This window comes from Arachis duranensis, chromosome 5 (assembly GCF_000817695.3).
Source record: "Arachis duranensis cultivar V14167 chromosome 5, aradu.V14167.gnm2.J7QH, whole genome shotgun sequence".
Lineage (NCBI taxonomy): Eukaryota > Viridiplantae > Streptophyta > Magnoliopsida > Fabales > Fabaceae > Arachis > Arachis duranensis.
In genome coordinates, this window is record NC_029776.3 from 23,448,223 (window position 1) to 23,463,895 (window position 15,673).

Sequence of the window (15,673 nt, forward strand, 5' to 3'; positions counted from 1 at the left end):
GAAAGCCATAATGAACATGGAGAGATCTAAGAAATCTTTGTTTGTTAGTCTCATTAAAAGGGCTTGCAAGTTGGTTTGTCCAAGAAGATCATAATAGAGAAGGAAGATAAGAGATGAAAATCCATAGTGGCCCCAAAATCTTTAGTGTTTTTCTTTTGGTTTTATTATGAAAATGATCATGACTGGTTTTTGAATGACGGATTTGAAAATATTGACTTGAAATATTGGTTTTGTTGAGTTGGGGTTAAAAAGAGGAGATCCGTGATGGAAGGCAAACTCCAGTTTTTAGGGGAGGTGCTGTCAAAATTTTTTTAAGAATTTGAAGGAGTTTTAGTTATGATTTCGAAAATGAATTTGATTTGAATTAATTATCAGATGAGATAAGTTTTGAATATTTCTACGAATTTTAAGGAGAGTCGGGTTCCCTTGATTTGGTCAAATGGTTATTTTAATTCATTTGATTTTTAACAATAACGAAAAAAATTTGATTAACTAGTTAAAGACTTTAAAACAGTAATTTAAATATAATTTCAAGAGTTTGAGAACAAGTGAGTAAGTTTGAAGGTTATGCTTGAGTTAAGATGTAATTAGTGACAACTGGTTTGATGGAGGTTTGATGGTGATTTTAATATTGAGGAAGAATCTGCAGGGGAGTATTCGTTTAACAATGATCTCCTAAAAAATGCAAAGGATGATTGATCAAAAAAAAAAATTGATGGATAATCGTGGAACAGAATTAGGCAGAGAAAGAGTCAATTCAAAACCTTTTCAATCCAAAACAATAACTCTAGAAATAGACTGTAAAAAATGATGCATCACACCAAAACAAGCTTATTTTATGTCAAGGAGTTACACAGATCATGTAGAGGAATTCAAGGTCAGGAACTATGATGTCGAAAATTTAAGAAATATCAAGAATATGGTTAGATCACGATATACAGACATGAAGTAAAAGAATCAAATTACATATTTAACTTAGTTCGAATAGTAACTTTCAAAGTTCATACCGCTCAAGATTTAAGGATCATGCATCGTGCCAAATCAGGTTCAAGATCAAATCAATGAGCACATGATTCATGAAGAAGAGTAGTATAATCAATGATAAAGACATATTTTCTGAAGCAAACTCTTAGAAATACAATCAAACAAGGTTATAGACGAATAATAAAATACGGTCGGAGAATGGTCAAATCATGGTTCAAGGAAGGAATCCGAGTCAAGAAACTTCAATGAGGATAGTAAAGAAGAAACGATATGCCAACCTAAGCGATGTAAACAAGAATCATAAATCGAAACCAAGCGCGAAAATCGAACTCTAGCATCTTCGAACCACGTGACTCGTATTGCTCATTACTTATCAATTCTAATTCTCCTATAATAACCTATAAAAGTAAAATACGTACATAAATATAGTTAAAAGAAATCCTATCTAGGAGCCTTGAAGAATAAGCCAAACAAAAACGAAAACAGAAAAAATCGTGTCACACTCACATGGATAAGTGTAAAACGGATAGACAAGATGAAAAGAAGGCCAAAAAACATAATATACATCAGAGTTCCAAAACACATATATCAAACTCTAGATTCGACCTGCGAAGTTAAGGCCGGCTAGAGTATATATATATATATACCCCAAAATAAAACTCAAACTATAGAATAAACACCTGTTTCTCCAAGTCAATCTCTAGGAGAGACAAACATAAAATATATACAAAGGATAATCTATATATATTTATACATAGCATAAATACAAAATACAGCATCCCAAAATAACCAACCTTCGCTTGCACAGGAAACTCCAGACGCTCAGTGAGGTGCCTCTTGACCTGCATCTGAAAAACAACAGAAATATGTATGGAATGAGAACTGGAGGTTCCCATCATGGTAAAGGTGCCCACATAGTTAATATAAAAGGTTTTGAAAAATTCAGAGGAATTCCTAGAACTCTGACACTCAGATTTCAGCTTAAAGGTCCAACTAAACCAAAAATTAAGTAAGTTATCTGAGGTATTCAAGTTCTAAATCTAACTTTAACTTAACACTTCACTTTCTGTCTCTTCCAATCCTCCAAATCCCGATGACGACGTAACAGCGGCAGCGAGCCTTAGCAGTGCTGGTGCGTCTCCTTTCCCTCTTCTCTTCTCCCTCGTCATAGCCCCTCTCTCCTTTCTTCTTTCTTTCAGCGACGGCGACGACATCTCCAGGCTTCTATTTTTTAAAATTTTATAATTTTTTTATTAAAATAGGGGTAGTTTAAGAATAAAATTAAAAATTTTATAAAAAAGGACGATGTTAATACAAAAAAAAAACGTTAAGGATGATTCTAAATCAAAAATTACGTTGTGAAAACTAATTTTAAAGATTTTGGCCCAAAACCGGACTAACAAGCCGAATCAGTTAAACCGGGCCCAATGCCCAACCCGTTCACTCCCTTATAAGTGGCTTCAGCCACTTCTCCCTCAATGAAAGGGAAATTCACGTTGTTGAAGGGACAAGAGAGAAATTGACATAAAAGAAAAACCTAACATCTCCGAAAATTCAATCGGCTATAACTTTCAATCCGGAGTTTCGATTGACGAGTTGTCAGTGGCCACGTATTCGTGTCGGAATTCTCATCAATTCTATCCAAAAAAAGTGGTAAGAAATTTGCATTTTTCACCCAATTCTTCTCCTCCTCAATTTTGTGAGTTTTGAGTTTGGGTATTGAGAAATTGAATGATTTTGATGGTTTAGGTGAACTCTAGCAACAGATAATCACTGGGTTTTGTCCAATTGACCCATGGGTAAGGTAAGAAACTGTTGAACCCTTTTGAATCATTGAGTTAGTGAACCCTATGATGATTATAATGATATTGTGTGAAATAGATTGTGTTCTGGTTGATTTAGAGATCAATTGGACGATTTGGAACAAAATTCGAGTAATTAGGCTTGAAGAAATAAGGTTTGGAAGTTTGGAACTTGTGAAAGGAGAGGTTTTTGAGGTGTTTCGAGTTTAAGGGGGGAATTGCCCAAGGTATGGTTTTGGTTTCTCTTAGTTAATATTTAATACCACGTGAAAACTTAGGTTAGAAGACCTTAAAATAGGAATGAACTGAATGAATTATTGATGAATTGTGTATATGGAATATGATGTGTGATTCGATTTCTTGTAAATAATTTGCTATTGGAGTTAGTTGGTTTTGGAAAAAGATTTAATATTGGAATTGGTTTGGTTTTGAAATAATTTTTTATACTGGAAATAATTTGAATGACTGAGAAGTGTTTGGTTTGGTGGTTAAGACGCTTGAAGGATGGTAGCAGTTTAAGTTTTAGAGGAGATACTGCCAAAATTTCTATAAAAATTGGAGTTTTGATTTGAAGTGTTATTTTAAAAAGAAAAAAGATTATTATGTGGCTTGTATATTTGAGACTATTCGTTGACTCCATGGAATATTATATTTGAGCTTGGAGTTTGACTCCATGGATATTATTTTTGAGCTTGGGGATGCGTGCACAGAGGGACTGTCCAATAGTTAACTACTAGGACGTGTCAGGTTGGGTATATAATCGACAGATGAGACTCATCAGCCATAGGACAAGCATATATCATGTGCATTTGTATGTTTTGCTTAGGTGTGAATTGTTTTGGTTTGCTTAATTGCTTAACTCTACTTATCTGCTACTTGTTCTATTTGTTGTAATTGCACTTCTGTCTGTGTTTTTCTTGCTTGAATTGTATGTGTATGTTTTCTGAGAAACCCCTCTTGGTGGAGGTGTGAGGGGGGTTGTTCCACTGGTGATTCGGAGGATTGGAGGAGACAGAAAGTGAAGTGTTATATTAAAGTTAGATTTAAAACTTGAATACCTTAGATAACTTACTTAATTTCTAGTTTAGTTGGATCTTTAAAGTAAAATCTGAGTGTCGAAGTTCTAGAAATGCCTCTGGCTTTTCCATGACCTTTTATATTAATTATGTGGCCACCTTTACCTTGCTGAGAACCTTCGATTTTCATTCCGTATATATTTTTGTTGTTTTTTAGATGCAAGTCGAGAGGCACATCGTTAGCGTCTGGAGTTTTCTGTGCAAGCGAAGTTTGGTTATTTTGGGATGTTGTATTTTGTATGTATGCTATGTATATATGTATATAGATTATCCACTGTATATATTTTATGTTTGTCCTTCCTAGAGGTTGACTTGGAGAAACAGACGTTTATTATGTAGTTTGAGTTATATTTTGTGCTGTATAAATATATATAATTTTATACTCTGGCTCGTTTTAGCTTCGCAGGTCAAGTTTGGAGCTTGATATCTGTGTTTTTGGAACTCTGATCTGTATATTATGTTTTTAGCCTTCTATTGATCTTACCTATCTGTTTTATGATTACCCATGCGAGTGTGACCGATTTTCTATTTTCGCTTTTGCTTAGCTTCTTCTTCAAGGCTCCTAGATATGAATCTTTTCAAATATATTTATATAAGTCTTTTCTTTTTGAGGTCGTAATAGCTTGCGACCTTTGCTTTACGACTTAAGTGTAAGGCTCTATGATAGGGTGTTACATTATGGTATCAGAGTAGTTCGTTCCTGTAGAACCTGAGGGATGGACTGACTATGCTTCTGGGCATACTCTGAGTGTGTGTATATGCTAATTAGGATATCTAAAATTGATATATGTGGCATATTTGTTTATGAATACGCATTTGGAACTTTGAAGCATTAGACTTGAGATATTGAGACTGATCACCTTAATATCACTTGTTTGGTGTGAACATGAACCAAATGATGACTCGTAGACGCGAATGCAGTTGAGGCAGAGGCCAAAATATTAATACAGAATCTGAAACCACTATGAATAATCCTGTGAACTTTACGAATGCTCTGGAGAACATGGCAACTGCTATGCAGGCAACGACTGATTCCCTTGGTCAACAAGTTAATAATGGAAACGGGGGTAATGGTGGAAATGGGCTAATGACCTTAGCAACTTTTTTATGATAAACCCACCAACCTTTAGAGGAACCACAAATCCAATAGAATTTGACAATTGGTTTCAGGCAATGAAACGAGCTTTTCAAGCGCAACAAGTACCTGAAGATCAGTGTGTTGAGTTTGCTACTTATCAGCTGATGGGTGAAGCTCAGTATTGGTGGCAGAGAACCCAACGTCTTCTGCAGCGATATAATGTTGCAATCCCTTGGGATGTATTCCAATCTGAGTTTTATAAGAATTATTTCCCAAACTCATTAAAGACGTCGAAGGAGCTTGAGTTGCTACAGCTGAAGTAGGGTCCTATGTTAGTGGCAGAGTACACCAATCGGTTTGAGGAATTGTGTCAATTCTCTAGGATTTGTTAGGGTGCTCCGAGGGATTTTGAAGAATGAAAATGCATAAAATATAAAGGTAGTCTGTGGAGTGACATCCTAAGTACAATGGGCCCAATGGAGAATAAAACTTTTTTTTGAATTAGTAAACAAGAGCAGAGTTGCTGAGGATTGTGTGAGAAAGGCGGCATTGGACAATGGTGAACATCGAACCTTTGTTAGGAGAGATCAGGGGAGGAACTTTGCACCTAGAGGAAAAAATTTCAAGCGAGGAAGCTATGTTCCACAACCACATCAGAGCCATAACACCTTCTGAAGGTTAAAAAATAACAACAACCACTGAATAGGCAAAGGAAAGCAGATTTAGAATCCTCCCAATACCTTGACATGTAGGAGATGTGGGGCATATCATTCTAACACTCCATGTAGAGCTGGACTGGTTGTATGCTATTACTATGGTGGAGACGAACATCTGTCCTGGAATTGTCTAGAGAGGAAGAGACAAAAAGCTGAGAGAGTTCAGCAGCAAGGACGTGTGTTTACCATGTCAACGGACGGTGCTAAAAGGTCAGACACTCTGATTAGAGGTAAATGTGAAATTGGTAGTAAAACCTTAATTACTTTATTTGATAATTGGGTATCTGATTCATTTATATCGTTTGAGAAAGCAAGTGAGTTAGGATTGAAGATAACCATGCTAACCTATGATTTACAAGTACATCCTTTTACCTTTGAGGCTGTCATAACTAGATTAGGTTGTCAACAAGTTCCGTTCTGAATTAAGCATCAAACTTCTGTCCATGATTTAATGTGTCTGCCGATGACTGGCCTCGATCTCATTCTGGGATTGGATTGGTTATCAAAGAATCATATTCTGCTCAATTGTTCTGAAAGAACACAATAATTTATGCCAGAAGGTTCAGAAGGACCGATGGTGGTGAATGGATATTACTTGAATTCTGTCATGGTGAACTGTAGTGAAAGTGAGTGTTCGGGATTCATACTATTGGCTGCCAGTGTGTCAGGAGATAAACAAAGTTTGAATCAGATTCCAATTATGAATGAATTTTCAGAAGTATACCCTAAGGATATACCTGAATTTCCTCCTTCTCGAGAAATCAAATTTGCGATTGAGCTTGTTCCTGGAGCAGGACCAATTTCAACTGCGCCTTATTGAATTTCGCCTTTGGAGCTGGCTGAACTTAAGGCTCAGTTGGAAGAGTTAATAAGTAAGAACTTCATTCGTCCGAGCATTTCTCCGTGGGGAGCACCGGTGTTGTTGGTAAAACAGAAGGATGGAAGTATGCAACTGTGCGTAGATTACAGGCAACTGAACAAAGTAACTGTAAAGAATAAATACCCATTGCTGAGAATTGGTGATCTAATGGACCAATTACAAGGAGCTGGTGTCTTTTCCAAGATCGACTTAAGGTCTGGTTATCACCAGATAGGAGTGAGAGATGAAGATATCCCAAAAACCGTTTTTAGAACTCAATATGGTCATTATGAATACAATGTGATGTCATTTGAGTTAACCAATGCCCCTGCTGTGTTCATGGACTATATGAACTGGACATTCCATACTTTCCTAGATAGATTCGTCATCAACTTCATTGATGATATTCTAATCTACTCTAAGACTGAGGAGGAGCACATGGAGCACTTACGGATAATGCTGCAGATTCTGAAAGAGAGGAGTTGTACGCGAAACTTTCTAAATGTGAATTTTGGAAAAATGAGGTGAAATTTCTGGTCACATAGTGAGTAAGCATGGAATAGCTGTAGATCCTTCTAAGGTTGAGGCAGTGATGGATGAGAACGACCTACATTAGTGATGGAGACTAGACATTTCTTAGGTTTGGCAGGATATTATCGGAGGTTTATTAAGGAATTTTCACAAATTGCATTGCCTTTGACAAAGTTATCTCAAAAGGATGTACCATTTATATTTTTACACAACGACAATTTTAGGATGAAGAGAATTTTATATGAAGAGAACAAAAGGGATTGTATAATTTATTTTAAAAAATTAATAAAAATAAAATGATAATTTTTTTGTTCATCGCAGCTTACATTTTTATAAAAATGGATAATGGTTGATTAATAGATAATTTCTAGTATTCATATAAAATATTATTTGGTCCATCCCTGCTATTATAGAACCGCGACGTTATATTTTGGACAGGCTTTTGATTTAAAAAGTAAACCTCGGACCTCAACGGCTCGAAACATGATTCTTAGAACTCTAATACTAGAACGGTTACATCATGCAACAATAAATAGAGAATAAATATGAGCAAGAGAGACATCAAAAAATTAAGAGAATCTCCACTTGAGAGAATTGATTTTTTGGAAATTTAGTACTAACTTGAGCGTTGGAGTCCTTTTTGTAGATCTTCAAGTTCGATTTCAGCCTCAACTGGACAGACGAGGAACTTATAGCATAATTCATAGGAGGAAGACGATTAAAGAGCTGCCTTCTGTGCTGACGAGCTATACCTCGGAGTCCCACATCAGGCCAGAACATTGGCACCCACCGTGGGGCCGAAGATTTATCTCAGATAACCCACAACGACCCCTTTTTGTAGTTTTGCAGGACTATGGCTGATGACGTCCTCCTTCTTATCCCACTCATGATGAGCTCGTGGCCATGAACACAACCCTCCAAGTAGAAGTCAAGAAAATGGCCGATCTCATAGCTGGTAGAGCCAACGGAAGCAAGAATGAGGGAGACAGAAAAGATGCTAACAAAGAAAACGATTATGAAGAAGAGCAGTCACAAACAAATACTACTCTAGATCCAAAACCTTCAAAGCCAACGAGGAAGAAAACAAACCCTTTTTTGAAGGAGATAATGGAATTCCAGATGTCGAAAAATTTCACGCTTCCAACAACTTTGAAGCCATATCTTTGGGACTGGTGCACGAAATTGTGATCTCAATGGCACCAATAACTTGGTACGCACAATTGTAATCTCAACTCTTTTTCACAACTTTGCACAACTAACCAGCAAGTGCACTGGGTCGTCCAAGTAATAAACCTTGTGAATAAAGGTCGATCCCACGGAGATTGTCAGCTTGAAGCAAGCTATGGTCACCTTGTAAATCTCAGTCAGGCGAATTCAAATGGTTATGGAGTTTTAATAATTAAAAGATAAATAAGCATAAAATAAAGATAGAGATACTTATGTAATTCATTGGTGGAAATTTCAGATAAGCGTATGGAGATGCGTTATTCCTTCTGAATCTCTGCTTTCCTACTGCCTTCATCCAATCCTTCATACTCCTTTCTATGGCAAGTTGTATGTAGGGAGATCACCATTGTCAATGGCTACCGTCCATCCTCTCAGTGAAAATGGTCCAGCTACAGGTTACGTAGGGCTAATCATCTGTCAGTTCTCACCTGTGTTGGAATAAGATCTAATGATCCTTTTGCGTTTGTCACTACGCCCAACAGTCATGAGTTTGAAGTTCGTCACAGTTATCCCATCCCAGATCCTACTTGGAATACCACAAACAAGGTTTAGACTTTTCGGATCTCAAGAATGCTGCCAATTCATTCTAGCTTATACCACGAAGACTCTGATCTCACGGAATGGAAGGCTCTATTGTCAGGAGAGGCAACCATGCGTCGTGGACCAGGAATCCAAGAGATACACACTCTAACTTTCACAGGTAGAACAGAAGTGTTTGTCAGACACGCATTAATAAGTGAGAATGGTGATGAGTGTCACGAATCATCACATTCATCCGATTGAAATGGTGATGAGCCTCAGATTCCTTAGGTTCCTCAAATGGGAACCCCTTTTTGTCCAGAGGACGTCCCATGAGGTCTTCCTCACTGGGATTCACATCCTCCTCCTCCTCCTCTCTAGGTTCGGCTACACCAAGTAAGGTTATGGCCTTGCACTTTCTTTTTGGATTCTCTTCTGTATTGTTTGGGAGAGTACTAGGAGGAGTTTCAGTAACTCTTTTACTCATCCGGCCCACTTGTGCCTCCAAATTTCTAATGGAGGATCTTATTTCATTCATAAAACTGAGAGTGGCCTTAGATAGATTAGAGACTATATTTGCTAAGCTAGATGGGTTCTGCTCAGAATTCTCTATCTGTTGCTGAGAAAATGATGGAAAAGGCTTGCTATTCATAAACATGTTTCTTCCACCATTATTAAAGCCTTGTTGGGGCTTTTGTTGATCCTTTCATGAGAAATTTGGATGATTTCTCTATGAGGGATTATAGGTGTTTCCATAGGCTTCACCCATATAATTCACCTCTGCCATTGCAGGGTTCTCAGGATCATAAGCTTCTTCTTCAGAAGATGCTTCTTTAGTACTGTTGGATGCATTTTGCAATCCATTCAGGCTCTGAGAAATCATATTGACTTGCTGAGTCAACACTTTGTTCTGAGCCAATATGGCATTCAGAACATCAATTTTAAGAACTTTCTTCCTCTGATGCGTCCCATTACTCACAGGATTCTTTTCAGAGGTGTACATGAACTGGTTATTTGCAACCATTTCAATGAGTTCTTGAGCTTCTGCAGGTGTTTTCTTTAGGTGAATAGATCCACCTGTAGAATGGTCCAATGACATCTTAGACAATTTAGACATACCATCATAGAATATATCCAGGATGGTCCATTCTGAAAGCACGTCAGAAGGACACTTTTTGGTCAGTTGCTTGTATCTCTCCCAAGTTTCATAGGGGGATTCACCTTCTTTCTGTCTAAAGGTTTGAGCATCCACTCTAAGCTTGCTCAGCTTTTGAGGAGGAAAGAACTTGGCTAAGAAAGCTGTGACTAGCTTATCCCAAGAGTTCAGGCTATTTTTAGGTTGAGAGTCCAACCATATTCTAGCTCTGTCTCTTACAGCAAAAGGGAAAAGCATAAGCTTATAGACCTCGGGATCAACTCCATTGGTCTTAACAGTATCACAGATCTGCAAGAATTCAGTTAAGAACTGAAAAGGATCTTCTGATGGAAGTCCATGAAACCTACAATTCCATTGCATCAGAGAAACTAATTGAGGCTTTAGCTCAAAATTGTTTGCTCCAATGGCAGGCATTGAGATGCTTCTTCCATGGAAGTTGGAATTTGGTGCGGTAAAATCACCAAGCATCTTCCTTGCACCTCCACCATTGTTATTAGTTTCGGCCATCTCTACTTTTTTGAAAATTTCAGTAAAGTCCTCTTTAGAGTGTTGTGTTTTAGCTTCTCTTAGCTTCCTCTTCAGAGTCCTTTCAGATTCTGGATCAGCTTCAACAAGAATGTTCTTATCCTTGCTCCTGCTCATGTGAAAAAGAAGAGAACAGAAAAAAAGAGGAATCCTCTATGTCATAGTATAGAGATTCCTTTATGTGAGTAGAAGAAGATAAGAATAGGAGAAGGAGAAGAGAAGAATTCGAATACAGAGAGGAAGAGAGGGTTCGAATTATAAGAAGAAGAGGAGAGTGTTAGTGATTAAATAAATAAATAGAAAGAGATGAGAGAGAGGAGTTTTTGAAAATAATTAAAAGGAAAAGGAAAATATTTTTGTTTTTATTTTAAATTAAAGTTAAAATTCGAATTTATGAAAAGGAATAAAATTTAAATTTAAAACAATTAGTTAAATAAAAAGATTTTTGAAAAAGAGGGAGGTGATTTTCAAAAATTAGAGAGAGGAAAGTAGTTAGGTGGTTTTGAAAAAGATAAAAAATAGTAAAACAAACAAAAAGTCAATTAGTTAGTTAAAAAAGATTTGAAAATCAATTTTGAAAAGATAAGAAGTTAGAAAAGATTTTGAAATTGATTTTTGAAAAATATATGATTTGAAAAAGATATGATTAAAAAGATATGATTGAAAAGATATGGTTGAAAAAGATTTGATTTTTAAAATTGATGACTTGACTAATAAGAAACTAAAAGATATGATTCTAAAATTTAAAGTTTGAATCTTTCTTAACAAGAAAGTAACAAACTTGAAATTTTTGAATCAAAACATTAATTGCTAGTATTAATTTCGAAAATTATGAAATAAAGATAAGAAAAAGATTTTGAAAATCAATTTTAAAAATTTTCGAAAAACATGAAAAAAATGAAAAAGATTTGATTTTTGAAAAAGATTTTGAAAAGATAAATTTATGAAATTGAAATCTTGACTTGACTAACAAGAAATAACTTATTTAAAAATTTTTGACTAAGTCAACCCAAAAATTTCGAAATTTATGAGTGAAATAAGGAAAATATATTTTTTATTTTTGAATTTTTTAATGAGGAGAGAGAAAAACACAAAAAATGACTCAAAACATGAAAATTTTGGATTAAAACAAATGATGCATGCAAGAACACTATGAATGTCAAGATGAACATCAAGAACACTTTGAAGATCAAGATGAACATCAAGATTTATTTTTAAAAAATTTTCAGAAAAGAAAAACATGCAAGACACCAAACTTAGAAATTTTTAATGTTTAAACTCTAAGAATTCAAAAATGCATATAAAAAACAAGAAAAGAAACAAAACAAGAAAAATTAAAGATCAAACAAAGAAAATCCTCAAGAGCAACTTGAAGATTATGAAGAACACATGCATGAATTTTTCGAAATATTTTAGAAAATAAAAAATATGCAATTGATACCAAACTTAAAAATTGACACTAACTTAAACAAGAAACACAAAATATTTTTGATTTTTTTATTTTTTATGAAAATTTTTTTGAATTCTTCGAAAATTATTTTGGAAAAACGAAAAAAAGAAAAAAAATTTTTGAAATATTTTTGAAAATTTTTTGAAAATAAAATAAGAAGAAAATTACCTAATCTGAGCAACAAGATGAACCGTCAGTTGTCCAAACTCGAACAATCCCCGGCAACGGCGCCAAAAACTTGGTGCACGAAATTGTGATCTCAATGGCGCCAACAACTTGGTACGCACAATTGTAATCTCAACTCTTTTTCACAACTTCGCACAACTAACCAGCATGTGCACTGGGTCGTCCAAGTAATAAACCTTACGTGAGTAAGGGTCGATCCCATGGAGATTGTCGGCTTGAAGCAAGCTGTGGTCACCTTGTAAATCTCAGTCAGGCGGATTCAAATGGTCATGGAGTTTTAATAATTAAAAGATAAATAAGCATAAAATAAAGATAGAGATACTTATGTAATTCATTGGTGGAAATTTCAAGTAAGCGTATGGAGATGCGTTATTCCTAATGAATCTCTTCTTTTCTACTGCCTTCATCCAATCCTTCATACTACTTTCTATGGCAACCTGTATGTAGGGGGATCACCGTTGTCAATGGCTACCGTCCATCCTCTCAGTGAAAATGGTCCAGCTACGGGTTACGTAGGGCTAATCATCTGTCGATTCTCACTTGTATTGGAATAAGATCCAATGATCCTTTTGCGTCTGTCACTATGCCCAACAGTCATGAGTTTGAAGTTCGTCACAGTCATCCCATCCCAGATCCTACTCAGAATACCACAAACAAGGTTTAGACTTTCCAGATCTCAAGAATGCTGCCAATTGATTCTAGCTTATACCACGAAGACTCTAATCTCATGGAATGGAAGGCTCTGTTGTCAGGAGAGGCAACCATGCATCGTGGACCAGGAATCCAAGAGATACACACTCTAGCTTTCGCAGGTAGAATAGAAGTGTTTGTCAGGCACGCGTTCATAAGTGAGAATGGTGATGAGTATCACGGATCATCACATTCATCCGGTTGAAGTGCGAGTGAACATCTTAGAATAAGAATAAGCTTGAATTGAATAGAAGAACAATAATACTTTGCATTAATACTCAAGGAACAGCAGAGCTCCACACATTAACGTATGGTGTGTAGAAACTCCACCGTTGAAAATACATAAGTGAAAATAGGGTAGGCATGGCCGAATGGCCAGCCTCCCAAAATGTGAACAATGGTCCAAAGATGTTCCAAAATCTCTCTAGTACAATAGTAAAAAGTTCTATTTATACTAAACTAGTTACTAAGGTTACAGAAACAAGTAAATGATGCAGAAATCCACTTCCGGTCCTACTTGGTGTGTGCTTGGGCTGAGCATTGAAGTTTTCACGTGTAGAGATCTTCCTTGGAGTTAAATGCTAGTTTGTAACTTGTTTCTGGCATTTGACTCTAGCTTGCAACTTGTTTTTGGCATTTAACGCCAGAATAGGACAGAAAGCTGGTGTTGAACGCCAGTTTGTATTGTCTAAACTCAGGAAAAGTATGGACTATTATATATTGCTGGAAAGCCCTGGATATCTACTTTCCAACGCAATTGAGAGCTTGCCATTTGGACTCATGTAACTACAAAAATTCCATTTTGAGTGAAGGGAGGTCAGAATTCAACAACATCAGCAGTCCTTTTTCAGCCTCTGAATCAGATTTTTGCTCAGGTCCCTCAATTTCAGCCAAAAAATACCTGAAATCACAGAAAAATACACAAACTCTTAGTAAAGTCCAGAAATGTGAATGTTGCTTAAAAACTAATAAAAATATACTAAAAAGTAACTAAATCCCTTTTTGGACGGAGCTGCTTTACTTTAGTTTTCCAATTTGCATGCAGGTTCAATCACCAGTTTTGATGAGTTTACTAAACTATTCATTAATCACTTTCCAGCATCCAAGATCTATGTCCATGACTCTGACTACCTCAGCACCATCAACCAAGTCCAGAACAAAAGCCTAAAAGATTACAAGACAAGGTTTGCTAACGTGACAATGAAGATCCCCGATCTCAACTCTGACGTACATCAGCATGCCCTGAAGAGGGGCTTCCGACCTGGAAAGTTCCAAGAAACGATTGCCGTCACAAAGCCCAAAACATTGGCCGAGTTTGGGGACAAAACAACCGGACTGACAGAGATTGAAGAACTTCGGGAGTCCAAGAGAGCTGAAAGACAAACACCTAGAAGGGATGAGGATAAGCACATAAAGCCAAATCACATGCGAGAACAAAAGAAGCCATTCAAATTGACACTTGAATTTGACTCATATACACATTTAAATACGAAAAGAGAATATATCATCAAAGAAATTCTTCATGCAAAACTCATAAAATCACCTAGTAAAGCAGATACCTACCAGGATCAGAAGTACGTGGACAGAAGTAAGCATTGCACGTTCCGCCAGAAGTTTGGAATCACTACTAACGAGTGCGTGGTCGCCAAGGATATATTAGAATGACTAGCACAGCAAGGATTATTGGACAAATATGTTAGCAGCCAAATACAAAAAGATATCACAAGCCCGACAGTAGCAGATCACCAAAACAAAACTCTGGGTACCAACAAAGAGCAATGGCCTACTTCTAGTCAACCACATCCAGTAAGAAAAATAATCAACTACATATCAGGAGGATTCGCATGTAGCAAAAAGACAAGCACAATAAGAAAAAGGAGTTATATGACCATGCTTACCCTGCATGGAGAGTCAACACCACAACAGTCGATTTCTCCTACTCCTAGTATCACTTTTACAAGTTTGGATTTGCAATCTCAAAGTTCTAACCTCAATGACCCCGTGGTGATTTCAGTATCCACTGGAGAAATGACAATCCGAAAAGTCCTCATGGATCTTGGAAGTAGCATTGACGTACTTTTCTTATCTACCTTTAAGATAATGCAGTTAAACGAAAAAGCACTCCAACCCTCATCTGGTGAGCTAGTCGGCTTCTCTGGAGAAAGAGTCCCAATAACAGGTTATGTCTGGGAGCGGACCACCCTAGGGGAGTATCCTCCCTCAAAGACTTTAGACATTCAATATTTGGTAGTTGACTACATTAGTCTATATAACATTATACTAGGGAGACCCTCCTTAAACTCTTTTGGAGCTATTATCTTTACGATTTACTTGTGTGTTAAGTTCTATGTGTAGGATGACATTATTGCAACTGTTCATTTTGACTGCAAGGAGGTAAGATAATGCTACAATGTGGGGCTCAAGATAAAAAAAACCAGAGGATTAATTCCGAAGATCAATTTGGTCTACAATACAAATGACATGCCGAAGATAAATGAGCTAGACCCATGACTAAATGGAGAAGAGTGACCTTCCCTAACTGATGATGAATTGCAAAGCACTAACATTGGTTATGCTTTGAATGCAGAGAAACACAAAAACTTGTTGCCCTTCTCCGAGAAAATGCTGACTTATTTGCTTGGATTCCACCTGATATGTCGGGAATCAGTCTGGACGTGATATGTCATAAGCTCGCCATAGATCCAAGACCTAGCCCAGTCATGCAGAAGAAACATAACCTAGATGGGGAAAAGAGGGAAGCCGCCATCGAAGAGATACAGAAACTATTAAGTGCCAGATTTATACAGGAAATCATATTTATGTCTTGGCTAGAGAACATGGTCATGGTAAAGAAAAACTTTGGCAAATGGCAAA